The sequence below is a fragment of the Eptesicus fuscus genome, chromosome 12 (genome assembly GCF_027574615.1).
Source record: "Eptesicus fuscus isolate TK198812 chromosome 12, DD_ASM_mEF_20220401, whole genome shotgun sequence".
In the NCBI taxonomy this organism is placed as follows: Eukaryota; Metazoa; Chordata; class Mammalia; order Chiroptera; family Vespertilionidae; genus Eptesicus; species Eptesicus fuscus.
This window is the reverse complement of record NC_072484.1, coordinates 84,556,898-84,568,635: the sequence shown is the minus strand read 5'-3', so window position 1 is coordinate 84,568,635 and position 11,738 is coordinate 84,556,898. Positions and strand designations below refer to the sequence as shown.

General features: G+C 43.4%; 1 long non-coding RNA gene across 1 annotated transcript in view; it reads right to left on the bottom strand.

Moving 5' to 3' along the window:
- Positions 1 to 962: 962 nt before the first annotated feature.
- Positions 963 to 11,738, bottom strand: part of LOC129150996 (uncharacterized) — a 200,672-nt gene continuing 189,896 nt past the window's right edge. The window contains exon 4 of the long non-coding RNA XR_008557797.1: positions 963 to 990. This is a non-coding gene — a long non-coding RNA (uncharacterized LOC129150996). The remainder of the gene's footprint in view (positions 991 to 11,738) is intronic.

The window sequence follows — 11,738 nt, the reverse complement described above, 5'->3', positions numbered from 1 at the left end:
AGTATGCCCTGACCGGTGTTGCTCAGTGATTAGAGCATTGGCCCGCAGACCAAGGGGTATCAGGTCTGATTCCCGGTCAAGGGTATGTACCTGAGTTGTAGGTTCAATCCGGCATAGTCTGGGCACATTTGGAAGGCAACTTATCGATGTGTCTTTCTCACATCAATGTTTCTCTCTCTCTCTCTCTCTCTCTCTCTCTCTCTCTCTCTTCTCTCCTTTCCATCTCTCCCTTTCACTCTTTCTAAAAATCATTGGAAGAAATATCCCTGCCTTGGCCAGTGTGTCTCAGTAGTTGAGCATCAACCCATGCACGGGGCAGGTTGCCAGTTCAATTCCTGGTCTGGGCACATGCCTAGGCTGCAGGCTCAATCCCCAGCAGGGGTCATGCAGGAGGCAGCCTCCCTCTCCCTTCCTCTCTCTCTAAAAAATCAATTTTAAAAATGTTAAAAGATATCCTCAGGTGAGGCTAAATAAATAAATAATACAAAGTAAATAAACACTTCTCTCCACGTCCTACCCCCTCCATATATCCATTCCATTACTCTGCTGAATTTCAAGGCACAAACAACTCACTATATGACTGACCTTTTTCTAGCATTCAAGCCAGGTATGTTTTTAGGAATAGGAAATTCCTGGAACTATACCCCCAAAATCCCCTTCACCAACCGGCAAAGCCAGAGTTCCTCTTTGCTTCAAGGTTTTTATTCCTGCTAAATACACACTTACGATCCTTCTTTAGGTTTCCTGTCACTTTTCCCTTTGAGTAGATAAAGTACCCAATGATCATGCTCATGTAGGTGACAAAGTGGGGGAATGCAGGAGAAACTGCAATTAACACAGACTTCACCTGTGCTGATGCTGCCGCCCTTGGGGCGTTCACTCCCTCAGTCTGCCTGAGGCTGGGTCAAGCGGAGATTTGCATGGACTCTCTTCCCCAGTAGGATGTGGGGAAGTGTTGACTCAGGCCCCTCTTTTCGGTCAAAGGAAGATCTGGGAATGGAAGATGTGATTAATGAAGACTGAAGAACTAGCATCGTCAAGGAGGCCATCTGAAGTGAGGGTAGGGTGCTCAGTTTAGACATGCTCCTTCACCCCATTGCTTCTCTGTGCCTTCCTCCCTCATACCCCTGCCCTGTGGTTTTCTTTCGTGGCCTTATTTTGTGCCGCAGGAAAAAGTTAGTATGCTGGGAAGGTAAACCCACTATCTTGATTGACTCACGAAGCAATGAAAAGCTGAGCAAAGACTACCTGTACTGCAGAAGGTAGACAGTACCCAAAGTAAATGGTTAACCAAGGCCTGACTCTCCCCAGTGTCCATCTTCATGCACCCCAGGAAGATTTAAGTCAATGGTGGTGATGATGCCTTCCATTGTGAACCACTGGCCCAATGAAAAAAAAATCAATGAAGGGCCACAAACAACTAAAAAGCAACCTAGTTATTCATTTCCCTGGGAGACATAAAGCATTCAGTGCACCTGCTTCCTAAATTATAAATAAGCAGGCCATGGAACAATTCAATAAAAGTGTAACAGTGAAAATAGAGAGACTTGTAAGAATTAGGGGCGGGGGGGGGGTAGCAGTTATCTATTTTTAACAATTCCCTCCAGTGCTTATCAGCTTACTGATTTTCTTGGTTCTTAGGTCAATCTTAACCTTTTAGCACAGGTTCTGTTAACTTGATTGTGCACACCAGGATTACCTATGGAAAGTAACAAAAATGTGTGTTCCTGGGCCTTCCATAAGATTTTGCTTTATTCGGGCTTTGTCATGCCACATCCTGATTCAGACCTCTGTTTTATGCTCTCCACAAGTCAGCCCCACCAGACACAGATGAATAAAGAATTCTACATCTCTCCCCCATCAATATCATCTTTAGCCACGTGACTTGATTTGGCCAATAAAATGTGGGCAAAGTGCTATGTGTCACGTGAGGTAAAAGAGTCAGCTCATGATCATTAGCTTTTCCCCTCTGCCATCATGATTAGTACACTCCAGATAGAGACGGCTCCATCCTCCTGTTCCCACAGCGAAGAGGAAGAAAGATGTGATTGACCCAGAGTGAACCTGTAGCACAAACAAAAAATACACTTTTGTTTTTGTAAGTCACTGAAATTTGGAGACTGTTGGTTACTGCAGCATCATCTAGCCTACTCTGACTGGTACATCACTCCCCCAAAATAAAATAAATATGCCTCTTTCACAAGCTGGAATATTCCTGCCTCTGCTTTAAGTAAAGGAGGAACAAACACTTAGTGAGTACTACTACCTGGTACTTTATATGCAGTGTCTTTCAGTTTTATAACAGACCCATGAGGAAGAAAGTATTACCCCTACTTTATAAATAAGGAAGCTCTGCTTAGAAAAGTTAAGTAATTTGCCCAAGATTAGTAGTAAATTATTGATCTTGGAGTTGAACCCACCAGCCATGTCTAATTCTCAAGTCCATACTCTACACCACCAAAAATTTTTCAAAATATACCTCTTTCCATCATTCTGTCTTTTACTTTTTGCTTCTACTTCACCAGAGTTTCTCTTTGTGGTATTAGAAAGATGACTCATAATAAAAAGGAGACCTGGGAGTAAATGCCTCAAGAAGTGAGAAGGGATAGTAACTCCCAACCAGTCTCAATGAGAAGCACCCCACGCTCCCCACCCCATGCCTACCCCCACCCCCAGCCCCAGGTACCTGTGACAGATCTCCTAGCATGGCTTTGGAACAAACAACTATTGGGAGCATGCCAGAAAAAAAAAACCTGATGATTTAATGACAATGAAATCACAAATGCAAATTGCATTAAAATATAGTCTAGCTTATTTCAGAGAGTTGGAGGGTACTGGTAACTGATTATAAAATATACCAAAAGAGATTTGATTTCTTACTAAAGGAGTTACATATTTGTAATCCCTTTAAAAATAAATTGTCATGCAAGTGTCATGCTGGGTTCTGAGTCTCCATTGCTCCCAAAATAAACATGGGAGTATAGCTCAGAGCAAGCTGCAAAGGGCCCCCTGCAAAGCCTTTCTCATGGTTATGCCCAAAGCAGCCTAGAGAGCATAGCTGCTCTCCCCCCGCCCCCACTCTGTAGCTCACTTGCCGAGCCATGTGCTGTGAACTAGACTGAGAACACACCCATCCACTGTGACATTCTTCCCCAAGCATCACATGACTCTAAGAGCAAAAGGTCACACAGTTCTAGAGATAATAGGATGTACAGCACACACACAGAAACACACAGCACATAAAATGTGATGTACCTACAAATAAGTATTTACATTGCTTCCCAGAATACGTTATAAGTTTCTACCATATTACAGCACAGAAGGACATGGATTTATCAGGCACCCAGTCCTCCCCACACCACTAGCTCATTGGTATGTGAAGTACCTAGGTATTTTGTCCCTGGCTCAGGCTTGCTCCTCTTTCTGAACTCATTCTCCCACTTTCTTTCATCCCCAGGAAGATTTGCTTCATTCTAGTCCTTTACTAACCTTATCAATCTGACCTTCCAAGGATCTGACCTCATGCACGAACATCAGAAAGAATGAGAGAATTTGTCCCAAAGCCCCTCAATCCAGGAATAGTCACAGCAGCCATTTCATAAGCCTTATGTCCTTGATGCAATTTCAGGCATCCACCAGCAGGTGAGAAAGGGGCTGGAGGAGAAAGGGGCCGCCATGGTTCCTGAGTGGTTCCCTCCTTTGCCGATGAAGGCTGGTCATGAAGTCTCTCTTCTCCCTTCATCTCCAGTCACCAAAACCCCCACCATTTCATAGGCATCAGGTTCCCCAGATACAAACAGCCCTTTGTTGGAGTCTTGGGGGGAAGCCAAGGGAATCCCAAGAAGTAAAACTTCATTGGTAAATTTGTGGAAAAATGAACTGCTAAGGTAGCATGTTGTGTGTTAATACCATCCTTTGTTTTGGACGAGCCATGCTTTGAGATGAATTCTCTCCGTTTCCCTGCCTGTGTCTTTCTTTCTCTTATTAGCTATTATCTGCCTGATAGCTTTCTCTAAATCTAGGTCAAAGGACACCTTTATATGAAATGTGCTCTCATTATCCTCATCTCTGATTTCCCTCTATTTAGGAGCTCTTTGCACACTGCCCTCCTGGGTTCAGCATTTAGTGTTTAATTACACAGTCTGTTATTGTTTATTGTTTCTCATTAGAATGCCATACTTCCTAGAGCAGACGTGTGGAAATTTATAAGCTGCACAGCATCCCTTCCTATGAGAAACATCCTCTTCCCCATTCCAAGGTAATGCTGCTTGATCCCTATGTTTGGGGTGGGTTAGCCCACCACCACCCAAAATTGGACAGAAGGCCCAGAATTAGCTAACCAGTAAAATTACCCCCTCCCCAATGAGTGGTTCTGGAAGTATCCTAAACTCAGATGACTTCTGGAGCCATCTTTCCAGAGGGACACAGATCCCCATATTTAAGGACATTGGGTGTATTTGAATAGAAGAAAACAGGGACCAGTGCATCACTTTCTGGATAGCAATGTGAGTGTGCCCGACATTTCCAGAAAGTAGGGCAGGAGACCCTGTAAGGGGTAGGCCTAGGAAGAAGTCAGATTGTCCTTAACATATTCATGCAAGGGCTAAATATTTTAAAACTGGTGAAGTGAAGTCCATGTTAATTCTAGGACCCTCCATTCCTCATGTGATATTAGATTATGTTGTCTTTTAGAACTCCCGTTTGGTCAAATGTGCTTGCTTCTTGGGTGAACAGTGAGGAAATGGGCTGTGGTTGTTGGGACCAGAACACACTCTGTCCGATCAATCTATTGCAGCTAAGCCAAGGAGCACTTCCGTTACTATCTGACCATAGAACAAAGCTTTTTAATTGACAGGAAATGGAGGGACCAAGCACCCCACCTTCGCTTCCGAGGATAAGATGGGAGAGAGAAGGCCTTTGCTGAAGCTGAGAGTGGAGAGATTCAGTTTGATGAATTTTAAAGGAGGGGATGCATGAAAACAGGGAAGAGACAGAAATAGAAAAGGCAACATTAATGGGTATTCTCCATTCAAAGACCTAAGCCTAAACCATCCTTTGGAAGTGTGGTATAGAGGAATTAATCCTTCCAGAGACAGGTCCCGTCTCTGATTTTATGACCCTCCAGGCCTCTAATGCTAAGAATCCTTTGTATCTTCCCATGTCCTACAGTGTTTGACCTGGTGAAGTCTGGTGAGGTGGTGCGTCTCACCTAGTCATCTTGGATTGTAGAGACACTCACTGCAAAAGACCTCCTCAAGGCACACAAGGTAGTGAGATTGTATTTCCCGATTATAACGTCCTCTCTACTGAGGTTCGCAAAGACCACCTTAGAGAAGAAAAAACAGTGCTAGATCTAGGTCATCTGGGACAATGCCTGCCAATGACTACTCATTCCTTCTATTAATATTTAACACCTGACCATGTAGTCAGAGCTGGAGGTTTATAGTTTGTTTATAATGTTTGTCAGAAATTCATTTCTCTCCAAACAATTTCACTGAGTTGTTTGGGTTTTTCATTAAAGAAAATTATAATATATTTAATGAGTGAGAACACACACACACACACACACACACACACACACACACACACACACACCAGAGAGACAGTATGTTCTTAATAGAAAATCATTGAAAGAAAGGAGGCCCAATGGTTTATAAAGGGAGAAAAATATTCATTTAAAATGTGGCATTTAGAGAATCTAAAATAGCATGTTCTTTAAAGCACTACTTTTTTCAGGAGAAAAACGTACTGAAAGTCACATTTTAATGACTGGGTGGTATTAACCTCTCTGGCAACAACAAAATTCATTATTTGAAGGTAATTCTTGCACCATGATACTAAATGACAGAGAATTCAGGAAAATTACAGCTAGTCTAGAAATCATACCTGACCAAACCAGACATGTGGGTCATTTAGAAGTTCCTACTTAGAAGCTGCAGTTCTAGTATGCTCTATTTTCAGAAATTTAATAAGAAGAGTTGTATAGCACACTGAACTACAAGTAAAAAGACGTGAGATTTAATCTTATCTATGCCACTTATCTGTGACCGTGAATAAGTCATTTGATGTCCCCAGAAATCAAATATGATGACTTCAAAGAGACTTCTAACTCTAACCGTCTATGAATAAGTAGAAACTAATTTAGGTTACAGGAAAAAAATCTCTAACTTGAGGAAATTTTGAGTTTGGCATTAATGTGTTAACTGACAAATCCATTGGCAATGATATTATTGAAGTCAAAATAAAAGCTATCATTTAATAAGCACTTACTATATGCCAAGTCCTTTATATATGTCATCTCCACTCATTAAACTTATAAAGAATATTATTAGCCTTATTTTTGCAAATCTGGAAATTGAAACTCAGAAATCTTAGGTAAATTGCCCAAAATTTACACTATTATTAAATGTTGGAGCCAAGTTTCAATTACAAGTCTTATTTAAAAATTTTGCCATCCGGGCCGGTATTGCTCAGTGGTTGAGCATCGACCTATGAACCAGAAGGACATGGTTTGATTCCTGGTCAGGGCACATGCCCGGTCTGTGGTCTCAATCCCTAGTAGGGGGCATGTAGGCAGCAGCTAATCAATGATTCTCTCTCATCATTGATGTTTCTATCCCGTTCTCCCTCTCCCTTCCTCTCTGAAATCAATAAAAATATATTTTTTAAAAAAACGTGTTTGACTCTTTTTTACTCTAGCTAGCTGCCAATTCTATTATCCATTATGTAAAAATTCAAACAAAGAAGAGAAGGAAATTTCTGAGATCTATGATGTGAAATTTCTGAGAACTATTTGAAGGAGCATGACAGAGATGGGTGGCTGACCACCAAACACATGTGCCATCTGTAGTGGGGGTGTTGCTGGAAGGTAGAAAATGGGCTAGCTGTCCTTTTCCTGAGTGATCTGTCATTTAGTATCATGGTGCACGAATTACCTTCAGATAATGAATTTTGTAGTCCTCAGCAGACTAGAGCAAAGAACTCTAAGGCCACAAGGATGTAAGCCACAAGATGGAAGGAGCCTGGGTCACTTTGTGGAGGAGCTCAGCCTGCTGTCTAGGAACACTGACAGCGCATGCTACATTAGTGAGAAAAGAACCTTTATCATGTAAGACACTAACATTTCAGGGTTTGTTTGTTTGTTACATCACCTAGTATTTCCCTAACTAAGACGGGGTAGAACTACAGGTCAACCTCACTTGTAGTAACAAGCCCTGGAAATGAAGAGATGACCTTGCCAGAAGTAATTACACCCTTGAGGCTTCCCAATGGACTCTCAGAGATTCCCAGCTTGATCCCAGTTTGGAACCCCCAGGCCTAAATGTTGAGGATTTATGAAGCAGGTGGCTTTGGTTGCAGGTAGAATCACCTTCCACCTCCAAACAGTGCAGATAAGGTTTGAGAGCAACAAGTGGGCTAAAAATACCGTGGCCCCTCCACACCAGATCCTGCTGAGAACGCTGCACCTCTTTTCAAGATGCACTCAAGCAGAAGAGTCCCCAGATTGGGGCAACAGGGGGCACTTGAGAGGCTGGGCCGTAATCAGACCCCATTCATTAGCAAGCCCAACCCTTAGGACAATCACAGGGAGGAATTTTCATGCTGGCATCACCCCTCGCCTGTCCTGTTTAATCAATCAGCACAAGCTTGTTAGCCTTGCCTTCGCAGCAGGGCCCTGAGCTGCCTGCCAACCAGCTCCTGTGAGGAGCTCTGGAAAAGAAAAGAGAGAGAGAAAGAAAACAAAAGCCAAGAAGCTGTGTCAGTGTGATGGTAAGGACCAATCCTGTGGGACTGAGGGAAGCTGGTCCAAGCCTTGACCTAGAGTCCGGCTCTGAGGGTCCCTAAGGCAACCTGTCACGGGCTCTTTAAAGAGATGTGACATTCAAGTATGTTGGCCCCTTTGGGGGAGGTGCAGGTAGAATATCTGAAGAAGGGTTTCTTTTTGCCTCCATGTGTCTGTCACGGTTCAGGCTCCCTGCATCTTACTCTGTGTCCTTCCTCGATGGACTCCCAGTCTTTCCTGGATGGGACTGGCTGCTTCTATTGTCAGGTCCACTCCCTCCGCTGCAAACTCCCCACCAATCTCAGCATCACCAAGAACTTCTGTGTTTAATGATCTTGAGTTTCTAGGAGGCAGTTCTAAATGGGTCACTCTCCAACTCTCCGCCTACCTGACTTCATCTGGAACAGGCTTCATCCCCAGAGGTTTTGTTAAGCAGGTATGATCAGAGGATACACTAAGAGGGATCTTCGAGAGCACCGCGTCTAGCCCCGTCGTTCTCAGAAGAGAAAACCAGAGTACTATAATAGCACTAACTATGAAAAATGTGCCAGATATATTATGCTATATAATAAAATGTTAAAAACTGTAACTTTGGGAACATTAAAAGTAGAGATCATAAAAGATATATAGAAGCAGGCAGTGGCTAAAGCCACCTTACATACCGTAGTTATAAAATGAGACAGAGTAGCCTAGCCAATTTGGCTCAGTGGTTGAGCATTGATCGCTGAACGGGGGAGGTTAGGGTTCGATTCCCAGGTTACAGGCTCAGTCCCAGTTGGGGGGGGGAGGGGCATACAAGAGGTAGCCGATCAATGATTCTCTCACATTATTGATGTTTCTATCTCTCCCTCTCCCTTCCCCTCTGAAATCAATAAATAAATATACATATATATATATAAAATATAACAAGGCCAGAGAAGTAAGTTAAAGAGTGTGCACTGGAAGATGTGCCATGATTATGGGTGGTTGTTGTGAGAGCCAGAGGCTTACCCAACCCCAAACACTATACTCTCGGCATCACGTTCTCACCTTCATTACAAATTCTATCTGCGTGACAACACCTATCAAGAGATAGGCCCCACAGATTCAAAGGAGAAGTGGTCCCAGCCAGCTTGTGGGCAAGAATATTTTGCCTGTGGATAAACGCTGATGCTGAACCAAACAAGGGTCAGTTCGGGACACGGGACATTTTTTATTAGGTCACACGACTCAAGGTCCTTACATGCAGTGCAACCAAAACTATATTTCTTTCCAAGCTCTGCATCATTTCATTAAAATTGAATCCATATGTGTTTAATACACGAACAATTGACTCATTAACAAATTGTATAGTGAGAACAAGTTGGTGTCCTCAAGCTTTTCAAACTTTGCAATGAGGCTTGACCTTTTCCTTAGAAACATAAAATGTGTTATGTCAAAAAAAAATTTTTTTAAACACGCTAACCACAAACTCTACATGGTCTTAATCTGCAAGCCCTAGAGGCAGCTTAGAGTGTCTGTGTGGAGGGGAAGAGTGTTGTGGCCTAAGATAGCCTGTGTCTCTCCCTTGATGGGACTGGAATTCTCTGCTGCCTCTGACGTTCACTCTTCACCTCCCGATCAGTGACACAGAATATATTTCACAGTTTACAAAGGGCTTTCTCATCTGTCACCTCACTAGATCCTCAGTAACACCCCATGAAGTCAGCACCTCTAGCCAGCACTTTCCATGTAATAAAGAGGAAGAGGAGGCTCAGAGAAGTTCTCTGTCTTGCTTAAAGGTTCAGGGTATGATAGCCAGCTTCTGAGATGGTCCCTGCTGCCCACATTGTACCAGGAATGGGCTGTGTGACCAACAGCCTCTAAATCATCTAAACAACAGTTCATAAAGAGCCTTGTCTACTGGAGTTTGTGGCACAACTGGGCTGTTGACAGCACTTCTGAGTTCAGGATGCCTGATCAATGCCTTAGAGTCTGCCTGAGCAAGGAACTGCGTTCCCTTTTACCCAACTATCGGTCGTCCCTGGGTAGGGTCTTATTTCCCAAAAGCCTGAGCTTTTGCTACTCATTTGGCAAACCCTCTTCTCCAACCAGAAGTGGTCTACTCTCTACTCCACAGGTCTCAGCATCTGGCCTCTGTGCCTTGTTATATTCCTGAAATCTGTAGGCATTCCTCCCCCTTCCCCCTTCCCCGCCCCTCCATAGTCTCTCTGAATTCTATCTTCTACTCAAGGCTCAACAACCCTAGCCCCCAGTGAGTTGTCTCTTCTTTGAAAGCCAATGATCCACCTCATTTTTCCTGTATTTTACTGGATAAATGGTTATTTTGTCTCCACAACACGACTGAAATTCCTTGAGAGGAGGAAGCCACCAATTATGGAGCACAGTCTGTGGCAGGCCCCACACTAGGCACTCTACACAGATTACTGAGTACATGGATGTCATCCCTCTGTGAGGGCTTCAGTGAGTATTGCTGAGCGCCTAGCTGACTAGGAGGCTCACTCGTCTCTGCCACTCTGATCTTGCCAATGGATTTTAATAAATAATACAAAAGTCTAGCTAAAGCCCCAGAGCCCCTACATCGGATTGTCCTTAGATCTCTAGTGAACATGCCCATTCCTGTCTCACTGCCCCATTCCCTTTTAAAGAAACTGCCCTGTCCCCAGCCCTCAACAGGAGTATCTCTGAGCACCCTCTGACCCCTAGCCAGCACAGATTGCACCAGGGATGGATGCCTGAGCCAAACTGGGCCCTTTCTTCTTAAGGTGGTAGAAGAAAGGGGTCTCTAAGGGTCTGAGGAAATTGGATCATGGAAGACATGCAAACTATTATTAAAGCCCATAAAGATGAGTCAGCATTGTGCCAAGACAGCTCAGAATTATAAGGAAGCAGAAAATCCAAAATTAAGGAGAAGAAACAGTCTGCAGACGGAATCAAATGCCCGAATGAAGCCGCACTGAGAAACCTTGAGCCCCCTGAGACTGGACTGGCCAGCTCAGTTCCTGGGTTTCCTCAGTTCCCTGTGGCCTGACAGAACTTCATTTCCTGTCTTGGATGCCTTCATGTTAGTCCCCGTAGTCCTTCAACAACCTCCCTTTACATCTGGACTAGGCTGGTACATTTCTACTCCTTGTAATTAGCAAGGCCCAAATCCAACAATGCCCCATATTTGTAAAGGTAAACAGGAGAAAAGGGTGAGTGATACAGATTCCCTTGACTCTGAAACATTAAAGTAACCTTTATGCCATCGCTCACACCTGTGTTATGTGATAGTCCCTTGTAAAAGCTTCTCCTTTTGTACATGAGGAAAATGATCCCCAGATTGGGGAAAGATCTTATTCCATGTCGCACAGCAAATGGTACAACCAAGACTAGGATGGGTCCCCTCATGTTGTCCAGGGTTCTTTTATTAGTTTGCTCTTTCCAATTACTATATCTTCCAGGACAGGCAAAACAGGTTGAAATTAAAGAGAATAGCAGAGGTCATTAGCGTCTCCCTACCCCAACCTCACCCATGGGTTTGGGGGACATTTTGCTTAGATCTCAGGCAAGCGAAAGGAAAAGATGAGAGGGGTGCTGATGCTGCATTTCTTTAAAGAGCTGGGTCAGAGCCGCAGATGGGAGAAATGAAATGAGGTTACTGGCTACCCACTTTAAAGTACAACTCATATGCATCTTAAGAGGATACCGAGAAGGAAAGTTTATCAATTTTCCCATAAAAATATGAGGTCACTCTGTTAATAAGAGAAAAAATATTGCAACTTCTTAGAGCAATTGTGCTGAGCAGGCTGAATTATACAGAATGCCTTTGTTACATACATCCTTACATTATTATACCCACTTGGTAATTTGGTGCTTGAAACAATCCAAATTATTTCATGTAACAATGTTATTAGATTTCCAGTAATGGAAAAAGCAAAAAGCATCTCCCTTGGTCCCAGCTCCTCGTGTATTGCAATACCTTAAATATCTTAAT